Genomic DNA, 11137 nt, shown 5'->3' on the forward strand with positions numbered 1-11137 from the left:
GTAACAATTATCTACATTTATTAGTTTATCACTGGTATATTATTTTTACAGTATAATAATTTTTCCAGGAAGGCATTTTGGATAGTCCCTGATTTTTGAAGATTTTTAGAGTCATGGAGTCATGAAGCATGGAAACAGACCCTTTGGTTCAACTTGTCCATGCTGACCTTGTATCCCAAACAGAACTTGTCCCATTTGCTTGGCCCATATCCCTCTAAACCTTCCCTGTTCATGTACCTGTCCAAATGCCTTTTAAATATAATTGTACTCACATCCACCACTTCCTCTGACAGTTCATTCCGTACACACACAATTGTGTGTGTGAAAAATTCCCCTCAGGTCCCTTTTAAAATCTTTCCCCTCTCTCCTTAAACCTATGTCCTCTAGTTTTGGACTCCCCTACCCTGGGGAAAAGATCTTGGCTACTCACTTTATCCATGTACATCATGATTTTATAAACCTCCATAATGTCATCCCTCAGTTTCCTATGCTCCAGGTAAAAAAAGTCCCACCGTATCCACCCTCTCTTTATAACTTAAAACCTCTTGTTCTGGCAGCATTCTTGTGAATGTTTCCTGCAGCCTTTCCAGTTTAACAACATCCTTCCTATAGCAGAGACCAGAAGCGTAAGCAGTATTCTCAAAGTGACCTCACCTGTACAGCCACATGATTCCACTTTTCCTATACTTAGTGTTCTGATCAATTAAAGCAAGTGTGCAAAACACCTTCTTCACCACCCTGTCTACCTGTGATGCCACTTTTAAGGAGCCATGAACCTGCACTCCAGGAAAATGGCACCCTCCTCCACAGCCAGACTCAACACTTCACGTTGTTTTGGTAGCTGCGAAGACCAGAGGCCTGATGGGAAGGTAGATGTTAAAAGATATTAAAGTTTAACTTGTGTATAAGCAAAGCGCACACTGAGCAAGAGCAGACACGGGGCCGCTGGGTAAGTGAGGCTTTATATTTAGGTGGTTGCTTTACCTGAAACACTACTCGGGTAGTGTCTCCCACCTGTCCCCCTCCTCTCACCAAAACAAAACGGTTCTGTGCGCCAATTGGTAAGTTGACTGTTTTTTTTTCAGCAGTCTCATTGGGAATTTAGAATAGTTGGAATGGAGGTTAAGGCAGTTGTATGTTCCTCCTGCAGAATGTGAAAGGTAAGGGTCACCAGTAGTGTCCCTGTTGACTGCATCTGTGGGAAGTGCACCCAACTCCAGCTCCTCGAAAACCCGTTAGGGAACTGGAGCTGGATGAACTTCAGATCATTCGGGAGGCGGAGGGAGTTATGGAGAGGAGTTACAGGAAGGTATTCACACCTCAGGTAAAGAAGAAGGTAGACGGGTTACCATCAGGGGACAGAAAGGGAATTGGCAGGCAGTGCAGAGATCCTCTATGACCGTTCCCTTCAACCACAAGTATCCCTTTTTGGATACTGTTGGGGGTTGGGGGTGGGTATCTTACCAGGTGTAAGCAATGGGGTACAGGTCTCTGGCACAGAGTCTGTCCCTGTTGCTCAAAAGGGAAGGGGAGAGAAGAGCAGAGCATTAGTCATTGGGGACTCCATAGTTAGGGGGGGACAAGAGGGACTCACAGTTGGTGTGTTGCCTTTCAGGTGCCAGGGTTCATGATGTCTCTGATTGTGTTTTCAGGATCCTTGAGGGTGAGGGGGAGCAGCCCCAAGTCATGGTCTACATAGGCACCAACGACATGGGTTGGAAGACAGAAGGGGATTTGAAGCAGAAAGTGAAAGCTTAGATGTAGAACAAACAGAGTTGTTAACTCTGGTTTGTTGCCCATGCCATATGCTAGAGAAGCGAGGAATAGGGAGAGAGATGAGTTGAACATGTGCCTACAGGGCTGGTGCAGGAGGGAGGGTTTTGGATTCCTGGATAATTGTGGCTCTTTCTGGGGTAGGTGGGACCTCTACAAACAGAATGGTTTTCACCTGAACCAGAGGGGTACAATATCCTATGGTTGGGGGGGGGGGGGGGGCAATGCTCTTTGTGTGTGTTTAAACTAATTCAGCAGGGGAATGGGAACCAAAATTGTAGCTTGAGTATACGGGAGGTTGAGAGTAGTGAAGTCAGAATGAAGATTTCAAGATCACAAGAAGGCACCGGCAAGCAAGAAGTTGGTTTGTCATGTGTCTACTTCAACACCAGGAGCATCCGGAATAAGGTGGGTGAACTTGCAGCATGGGATGGTAGCTGGGATTTCGATGCTGTGACCATTTCAGAGACATGGGTAGAGCAGGGACAGGAGTGGTTATTGCAGGTTCTGGGATTTAGATGTTCCAGTAAGAACAGAGAAAATGATAAAAGAGGGGGAGGTGTGGCACTGTTAGTCAAGGACAGTATTACAGTTACAGATAGGATGTTTTAAGCCTCGTCTACTGAGGTAGTATGGGCTATGATTAGAAACAGGAAAGGAGAGGTCACCCTGTTGGGAGATTTCCATAGGCCTCCAAATAGTTCCAGAGATGTAGGGGATAGGATAGCAAAGCTGATCCTCGATAGGAGCGAGAAGTGACAGAGTAGTTGTTATGGAGGACTTTAACTTTCTAAATATTGACTGTAAATACTATTGTTCAAGTAGTTTAGATGGGTCAGTTTTTGTCCAATGTGTGCAGGAGGGTTTCCTGACAAAATATGTAGACAGGCCAACAAGGAGCCAGGCCACATTGGATTTGGTACTAGGTAATGAACCCAGCTAGGTGATAGATTTGGAGGTAAGTGAGCACTTTGGTGATAGTGACCACAATTCAGTTAGGTTTACTTTAGTGATGGAAAGGTATAAGTATATATTGTAGGGCAAGAGTTATAGCTGGGGGAAAGACAATTATGATGCTATTGCGGGTCCTTGATAAGTAAGTACCTGGTAGACAGGGAGGAAGTTGTCGAGCGTGGGAGCTGTGGCTTAGTAAGGAAGTTGAATCTCTTGTCAAGAGGAAGAAGAAAGCTTATGTTCGGATGAGATATGATGGCTCAGTTGGGGCACCTGAGTGTTACAGGTTAGCCAGAAAAGACCTAAAGAAAGAGTTAAGAAGAGCCAGGAGAGGGCATGAGAAATCATTGACCGATAGGATCAAGGAAAACCCTAAGGCTTTCTATAACTGTATCAGGATTAAAAGAATGACTAGAGTAAGATTAGGGGGCCAATCAAGCATAGTAGTCAAGTTGTGCGTGGTGTCAGAGGAGATAGGGGAAGCACTAAATGAATACTTTTTGTCAATATTCACACTAGAAAAAGACAATGTGTTTGAGGTAAATACCGAGATACAGGCTACTAGCCTAGGAGATGGTGTTAGAAATTCTGGAAAGGGTAAAAATAGATAAATACCCTGGGCCAAATGGATTTACCCTAGGCTGCTCTGGGAAGCCAGGGAGAAGATTTCTAAGCCTTTGGCTTTGATCTTTATGTTGTCATTGTCTACAAGAATAGCACCAGAAGACAGGAGAATAGCAAATATTGTTCCCTTGTTCAAAAAGGGGAGTAGAGATAACCCTGGAAATTATAGACCAGTGAGCTTTACTTTGGTTATGGGTAAAGTGTTGGATAGGGTTATAAGAGATGAACAAGTTGATTAGGGATAGTCAACACAGTTTGAAGAATTGAGAGCGTGGTGCTGGAAAAGCACAGCAGGTCAGGCAGCATCCGAAACAGGAAAATAGATGTTTCGGGCAAAAGCCCATCATCAGGAATCCTTCCAGCACCACACTCTCGACTCTAATCTCCAGAATCTGCAGTCCTTATTTTCACCATTGTTTGTAGAATGTTGAAGACATAAGGATAGGCCGTACCTCACAAACCTTATTGAGTTCTTCGAGGTGGTGACCAAACAGATGGATGAGGGAAAAGCAGTTGATGTGGTGTATATGGATTTCAGTAAGGCGTTTGATAAGGTTCCCCACAGTAGGCTATTGCACAAAGTACGGACGCATGGGATTGAGGGTGATTTAGCTGTTTGGATCAGAAATTGGCTAGCTGAAATAAGACAGAGAGTGGTGGTTGATGGGAAATATTCATCCTGGAGTTCAGTTACTAGTGAGGTACCGCAAGGTTCTGTTTTGGGTCCACAGTTGTTTGTCATTTATATAAGTGACCTGGATGATGGGATAGAAGGATGGGTTAGTAAATTTGCAGATGACACGAAGGTCAGTAGAATTGTGGGTAGTGACAAAGGATGTTGTAGGTTACAGAGAGACATAGATGAGCTGCAGAGCTGGGCTGAGAGGTGGCAAATGGAGTATTATGTGGAAATGTGCGAGCTGATTCACTTTGGAAGGAGTAACAGGAATGCAGGTACTGGGCTAAGGGTAAGATTCTTGGTAGTGTAGATGAGCAGAGGGATCTCAGTGTCCAGGTACACAGATCCTTGAAAGTTGTCATCAGATTGATAGGGTTGTTAAGAAGACATATGATGTGTTAGCTTTTATTGGTAAAGGGATTGAGTTTTGGAACCATGAGATCATGCTGCAGCTGTATAAAACTTTAATGCGGCCACATTTTAAGTATTGTGTACAGTTCTGGTCACCGCATTATCAGAAGGATGTGGAAGCTTTGGAAACGGGTCAAAGGAGATTTACTGGGATGTTGCCTGGTATGTAGGGAGGTCTTACGAGGAAAGGTTGAGTGACTTGAGGCTGTTTTCATTGGAGAGAAGGTGGTTGAGAGGTGACATAATTGAGACATATAGGATAATCAGAGAGTTAGATAGGTTGGACAGTGAGAGTCTTTTTCCGATGATGGTGATGGCTAGCATGAGGGGATAAAGCTCTAAATATAGGACAGATGTCAGAGGCAGTTTCTTTACTCAGAGTAGTAGGGGAGTGGAACAGTAGTAGACACGCCAACTTTAAGGGCATTTAAATGGTCATTGGATATAGCTTTAAATTAAGGGGGGGTAGGTATAGGACAGATGTTAGGGGTAGGTTCTTTACTCAGCGAGTCGTGAGTTCATGGAATGCCCTGCCAGTAGCAGTGGTGGACTCTCCCTCATTATGGGCATTTAAGCGGGCATTGGATAGGCATATGGAGGATAGTGGGCTAGTCTAGGTTAGGTGGGCTTGGATCGGCGCAACATCGAGGGCCGAAGGGCCTGTACTGCGCTGTATTCTTCTATGTTCTATGTTCTATGGATAGGCATATGGTTGAGAGTGGAATAGTGTAGGTGAGATGGGGTTCAGATTGTTGAACCGACCTGTGGAAACATCGAGAGTCAAAGGCCCTGTACTGCGCTATAATGTCCTATGTTCCCTTCCTCCCAGGGCACTCAGTCTCTGCTGGATTCTAGACCAATGCCTCCCCCATCCCCCATGCGCCACATCAACACTGATGGACCTATCAATGTCCCACACTGCTAGACCCCACACCCTCACCATTGGGCTTGACCTTCTCCTGCCACTACCAGACCCCATCTCCCACCTGAGCTCCTGGGATCCAGCACATACTTTCCCCATGGGTCCTGACACTCATCTACCCAACTGATCTGATATCTCCCACTAACCTTGACCTATCCTAACCACTTACCAGGTCCTCTTCCCATCTTGTGCCCTACCTACTTGGTACTGTACCCTCTACCCACCTGACACCCTCCTTACCTAGCACCCTAATTTCACACTTACCAGGCATACTTACCATTCCACAGGAACTATCAAACTGGCTGCCTCTGATGCTGAACCTTTAACTCACACATTGTGTGATAGTGCTGCTCCTTCAGGAAGGTTATGTTGTCCTTGGACTTTTTCAAAAGGGGTTGTAAATGGCAGAGGTTCCGATTTGGCTGGGGTTAGCCCCTTGCTTATGGCTAACAGATACTGCCTCAGCCAAAAAAAAACTTTTAGGTATTTTTTTTTAAAACACTTGTGCAATGAAAGGGAATTGGCCAGTCCTCCCAGCTCAGGTTTTAGCAAGCAGTCTGTTCAAAGCTGCTGGTCAAGTTTTTAGCTGGGGACCCAAAGAAACAGCTGCATGTTGAGCCTCTCTCCAATTTTACCTTTTTTGCCAAGGGGGTATTCATGGGGATGTTGCAGGTATTTGGAACAGCATCATTAAATTGCAATTGAGTCGACTGGGTTTTTAGATAGTTTAAGTTATTCTAAATTCTGTTCTCCTTTGTTCTTCAGTAGTCTGTAAATGAATTCTGTTTTGTTTAAAATTGAATGGTTTGACCAGCTGCATCTCTCCTGGAATATCCACTTTACACCTGCTTAGAACAACTAGAAAAGTTAGGGTCTGGGCTCCCTTCTTGAAATGTTTTGAGGGGGTCTGGCCTGGTTCATAACAAAACCAACTGTGACAAGGGGCCTGGCTTTGCCTTCCCCCCAGCTATCCTGCACTAAGTGGGACCTGTCAGGTTTAAAATACCACACTGCATTTCTGAAGAACCTTGATTGGGATCTCCCGTCAGGAATGCACAGCTATTTCTTATTGTTAAAAAAAAAGGAACATAGTTGAGCAACAATCTGAATGTGATTGACACTCCTTAGAAAATACAGTCCAAAATATAAATGGTGTTAATAATATCTTTACAATATAATTTTATATTATTAGAGCCTCAATTGTTAAAAAGAAACATTTCTGGAGGTTTGTCATGGTAGCAATAGTCCCATTCTTCTACAGAACTTACCTTAAGCTTTCATTTGCATGTTAACTGTTTTCAGAATCAATCTAAAGGGACTAGAACATGACATTAAAATGTATGAGCAGGTGATTTATAAGTCTTTCCATTTCTGTCCATTAAATTCTGACATAAACCGAGATAACAAGTATAATTCCAAAGGTGATGGCTTTTGAAAAGAAAAAAACTTTGAATGCTTACAGGTTGAAAACAACTTCACATAAGATCACAGACTCAAAATGATTGCAGCCCAGAGGGGGCCATTCAGTCTTTTGTGCCTCCCCAGTTCTCCAAATGAGCAATTCACTGAGTGCAATTCCCTGCCTTCTTCCCATAATACTGGCTACTCCTCATTTTCAGATAACACTCAATTCTCTTTGGAATACCTCAATTGAATGTACCTCCTACTCACTCTCAGGCATGAAAAGATATTCCGCATATCTTTCCTCTCTCATTAATCGATCCTTTCATGAGTGGGAATAATCTTTCCTAATCTGCCTTGTCCGAGCCCCTTATGATTTTCAGTATCACAATAAAGTATTATCTCTGTTGTCTTTTCTTCAAGGCAACCAGTCCTACTTTTCCAAAATATCGGTGTAACCGAAGTTTCCAAACTGTCATGCCAATCTTGAAGCGTTTCAGGCCCCCTTTTAATGCCTTCACATCTTTATTATATAGTGGCACCCAGAACGAGACAAGTTCAATATAGCCTCTTGCACTTTATACCATACTTAACAAAGCCTATGATGTTATATGCTCTTATCTGCTCAACCTTGTCCTGCAATCTTCAAAGATTTATGTATATATACAAACTGATCCTGCGTGCTCTTTAGAATTATTCATTTTATCTTATATTGTCTCTTCAGGTTGTTCTGACAAAATGAATTATTTCACTTTTTTTTCAACATTAAACTTTAGTTGCCACAGTTCACCTGTTCCACCAAGTTGTTTACAATTTTGAAAGATCTACACTATTTTTCTCACAGTTCACAATACTTCAGACTTATGAATAAATTACAAACCTTGAAGTTGTGTCCAGTTATAACTATATCTTGCTTTACTGAAATAGCACGCTGGAAGTCAAGCTCTGCTATCCCTGGAGTTGCCACAGAAGTTAAGTATTATATAAGATTTGCAAGATCCCTAATTTACCTGACATTTTAGACTTGGATTAACAGAAAAACACAGACCAGGTTTCTGTACTTAACAAAAATGACCATTTATTACAAATAAATAGATTCTAGCTACAGATAAACTACTATTCACATCGGCATATAACTCTACTAGTTAAAACTTTAACTCCCTTTACACATATGCACAGTCACATAGAGTGAGACAATAAAATATCAGTGCTAAGGTGGAGGGAAAAGCTGGAAAAGTAGTTCAATGGCCCTGTCCACAGGATTCACTTAGTTGATACTTTTGCTTTACAGGTCTTGCTGTTCTTTTAATTCTCCAGATACTTTCATTTTCTTACAAGAGGCACAGAGTGACTGATTCACAAACTGCAGAGTCTCTGCCTTGTAGATTAAAAGCAACAACTTATACAAATGTGGAAGAAAATAACTGGCTTTCTTCAGGCATGTTTTCTACTGAGGTGAGATACACACCACCTCCCTTGTTAGAAGGCTTCTGGCAATCTCTTGCAAACCCACGAGCTGTTCCGCTACCCAACAGCCAACCATATAGTTGTTAGTAGGCCTTTATCATCCACAGCTGGGTCTAACTCAGCAGACCAATGAACTACTTGCTGCCATCCAAATCTCACTTTGTACAGACCCATTTGTAACTTATCTCTCCTACTGCTTGAAAAAGCAACAGGGTAAATGTTGCTGACAATGATGTTCGGTAACTGGCTTTATTAAAAAATGTGCAGCAAACCCTTTCAGAATCATTAGTTTTAAAATAGTCCATTTCCATTTCATTCTACAATCGAAAACGTTAGATACAACACAAGATCTAGGTTGTGAATATACATCAGGAAGAGAACGGGTCTCACCACTGACCTCTGGGGCACTCCACCTCTTCCAATCCTAAAAAAAATCTATTGCACATCTCCCGCCACTCAATTTTAGAGATGTCATTGAGCAAGTTTAATCTGATCAATGTAATGGTAAAAATAAAACTTCATTAAATCGGATATTAAACACAACACAAAATGTTGCTGGAGAAAATAGACAGAAAAAAGAAATTTCAGAGCAGTTTCTTTAATAAATGTTCTAGTCGCAACCATTTGTGGAAGGAATATTCGAAAGTGCAGTTATTCTTGCGTGTTTCACAATCATTTGCTGCTGCCGGCCAGTGGTTGCAATGCCGAGTCAATCCATGAGATGGCGAAGGAGACTGTTTTTGACCTGAACCATATGGTAACATTGCTGCGGATAGTTTTCGGTGCTTTATTGTTATTCGTAAGGAAATGTAATACTTTACAACTATCATTTACTAAGAAGCCGGAAAGAAAGTCTAGAGGTGCGGTGAGATCCTTTGCAGAAATAGCCGAAGGTAAACTGTTTATATACACGCGTTTATTTTGTTTACAAAGTTCGCACATACGCAGATAAGTTTGTGGGGTGAATATGTACTTGCAGAGTTACATTTTACTTTGCTCAAAAACTACATGAATCCATGTAAGATTCATTTGTTGTTTAGATTAGAATCAGTCTGACACTGTGGCACACAGTGTCACACAGGGGAACTCTCACCTTCAATACATTATCTGGGCCGACAGACACCAATTGTTAAAGTTCAATTGAGAATGTAACTTTTTTTAAAGTCTTGCGATTTACATATGAAAGAACTGAAACCAACATGCCAATTCTAAAAGATGAGAGACTTAACAAACAAACCAGATCTTTTTCAAATATATAATTTCAGTTACATCACAGTGTAAACTTGCTATATTTCTGTTTTACAATCTTACACTCCACAATCACCTGATGAAGGAGCAGCGCTCCGAAAGCTAGTACTTCCAATTAAACCTGTTGGACTATAACCTGATTTTTAACCTTTTATGTGCAACACACTAAATCAATTAGAATCGTCAATGTTCATTTTAGTTCTTTTGGGGAAAAAAGCCGAGAACAAAGCGTATTCTAGTGAAATAATGTTTCTCTAAGCTAAAGAAGAAATTCATGGAAATATCGAAAAAGTTTACAAAGTCAAAAAGCTCGACCAAAAGTAACGTTACAAAACGCAGGAGTTGATATTGCAATTGTCTTTTTGAAACGTGGGGGGCACTGGACAATTCCCCAGTCCCCTTTCCCCCAGATGGTACAGGGTACTTTGATCCACTGCAGTAACTGCCATGTAGCTTCTGATGAAGAGAAAGGTAAGACTTTTCACAGATACACTGAACCTCCATTCTAACTGCAGAGTTGAATGTTTATGGAGATAGGCAGGTGGAGGGAACCTCCTAATTCCTGGAAATCCTGCGCAAAGCTGCATGTCTTTTCTGTAATGTGCTGCCCAGAACTGTACACAATGCTCTTGTAGTTTAACCAGGGTTCGGTGTAACTGTAGCAACGCTTCCTTTATCATGCTGCCCTCTAGTGATAAAGGCTAACATTTCATTGGCCTTTCTGATAATTTTGTACCTCACCCACTGCTGTAATCGATTTCTGAATCGACTTGGATCTCCCCTATTGTTGTCTCCTCCTACTATTTGAAAGACAATTGGATCAATGTTTTGAGGGTCCAAAATGAACTTTGCTGCATCCAAATACAATAGCTTGCTTCGTTTATCAGTGACTGTCATTTTCTTGAGGGCTGTTCCACAACTCAGGACATCTCCAATAGACCATATTTCTGTAAAGTTGCCATAGTCCCAGAAGATAGATGACTAGTGGGGGTTCCTCCTCAGGCAAAGGGTGGAAGAGGTTGAGAAGACGGAGTCTTCACGGTAACATCAGGCTGTGTGGGGATTGAACCCACACTATTGGCGCCACTGCGTTGCAAATCAACCATCCAAACTAACGGCGTTGTAATACTCCTGGGGAGTAAGTGAGAAGGGCGGTCTCAGTCGCAAGTTATTGGTGCCAATGATCAGACTGTGTTCACACCCATCAGAACTAATAATGGCACGAATGTGAAGAAACGGGAGGGGGCGCTGGTGTTCAAAGCAGTGCACACTGTGGCCAGGATGGATACGGAATAGAAACCTTACACAAGTTTCTTTGGTCGGTACACTACACAGTTTTAGTCTGGAACTCCCCAGTAAAGTTGAGAAAAAAATAATAGGTACGAAGTTACAGGATATAAGGAAAGAGCGGGAGTATAACGACGATAGCGGATTAGCCATGATCATGTTAAGTAGGAAGGAGGGTTGATGGTCCGAGCAGTCTACTCCTGCAATTATTGTCCATGTTTAGGTCACCCTGTGTTCCTACAGTCAGGCATGAGCAACTTTAAATACCACGCGGTTGCCACCAGGAGTCACTCGGTTTGCCGAGTACAATTTTGTATTTTCCTCTTTCAGGTAAAGATATTATTTGCAAAACGAGTAACTTTGTGCAGAAG

The sequence above is a fragment of the Chiloscyllium plagiosum genome, unplaced genomic scaffold (assembly GCF_037043375.1).
Source record: "Chiloscyllium plagiosum isolate Xiang-an unplaced genomic scaffold, Cpla_swu_hap1 HiC_scaffold_36, whole genome shotgun sequence".
In the NCBI taxonomy this organism is placed as follows: domain Eukaryota; kingdom Metazoa; phylum Chordata; class Chondrichthyes; order Orectolobiformes; family Hemiscylliidae; genus Chiloscyllium; species Chiloscyllium plagiosum.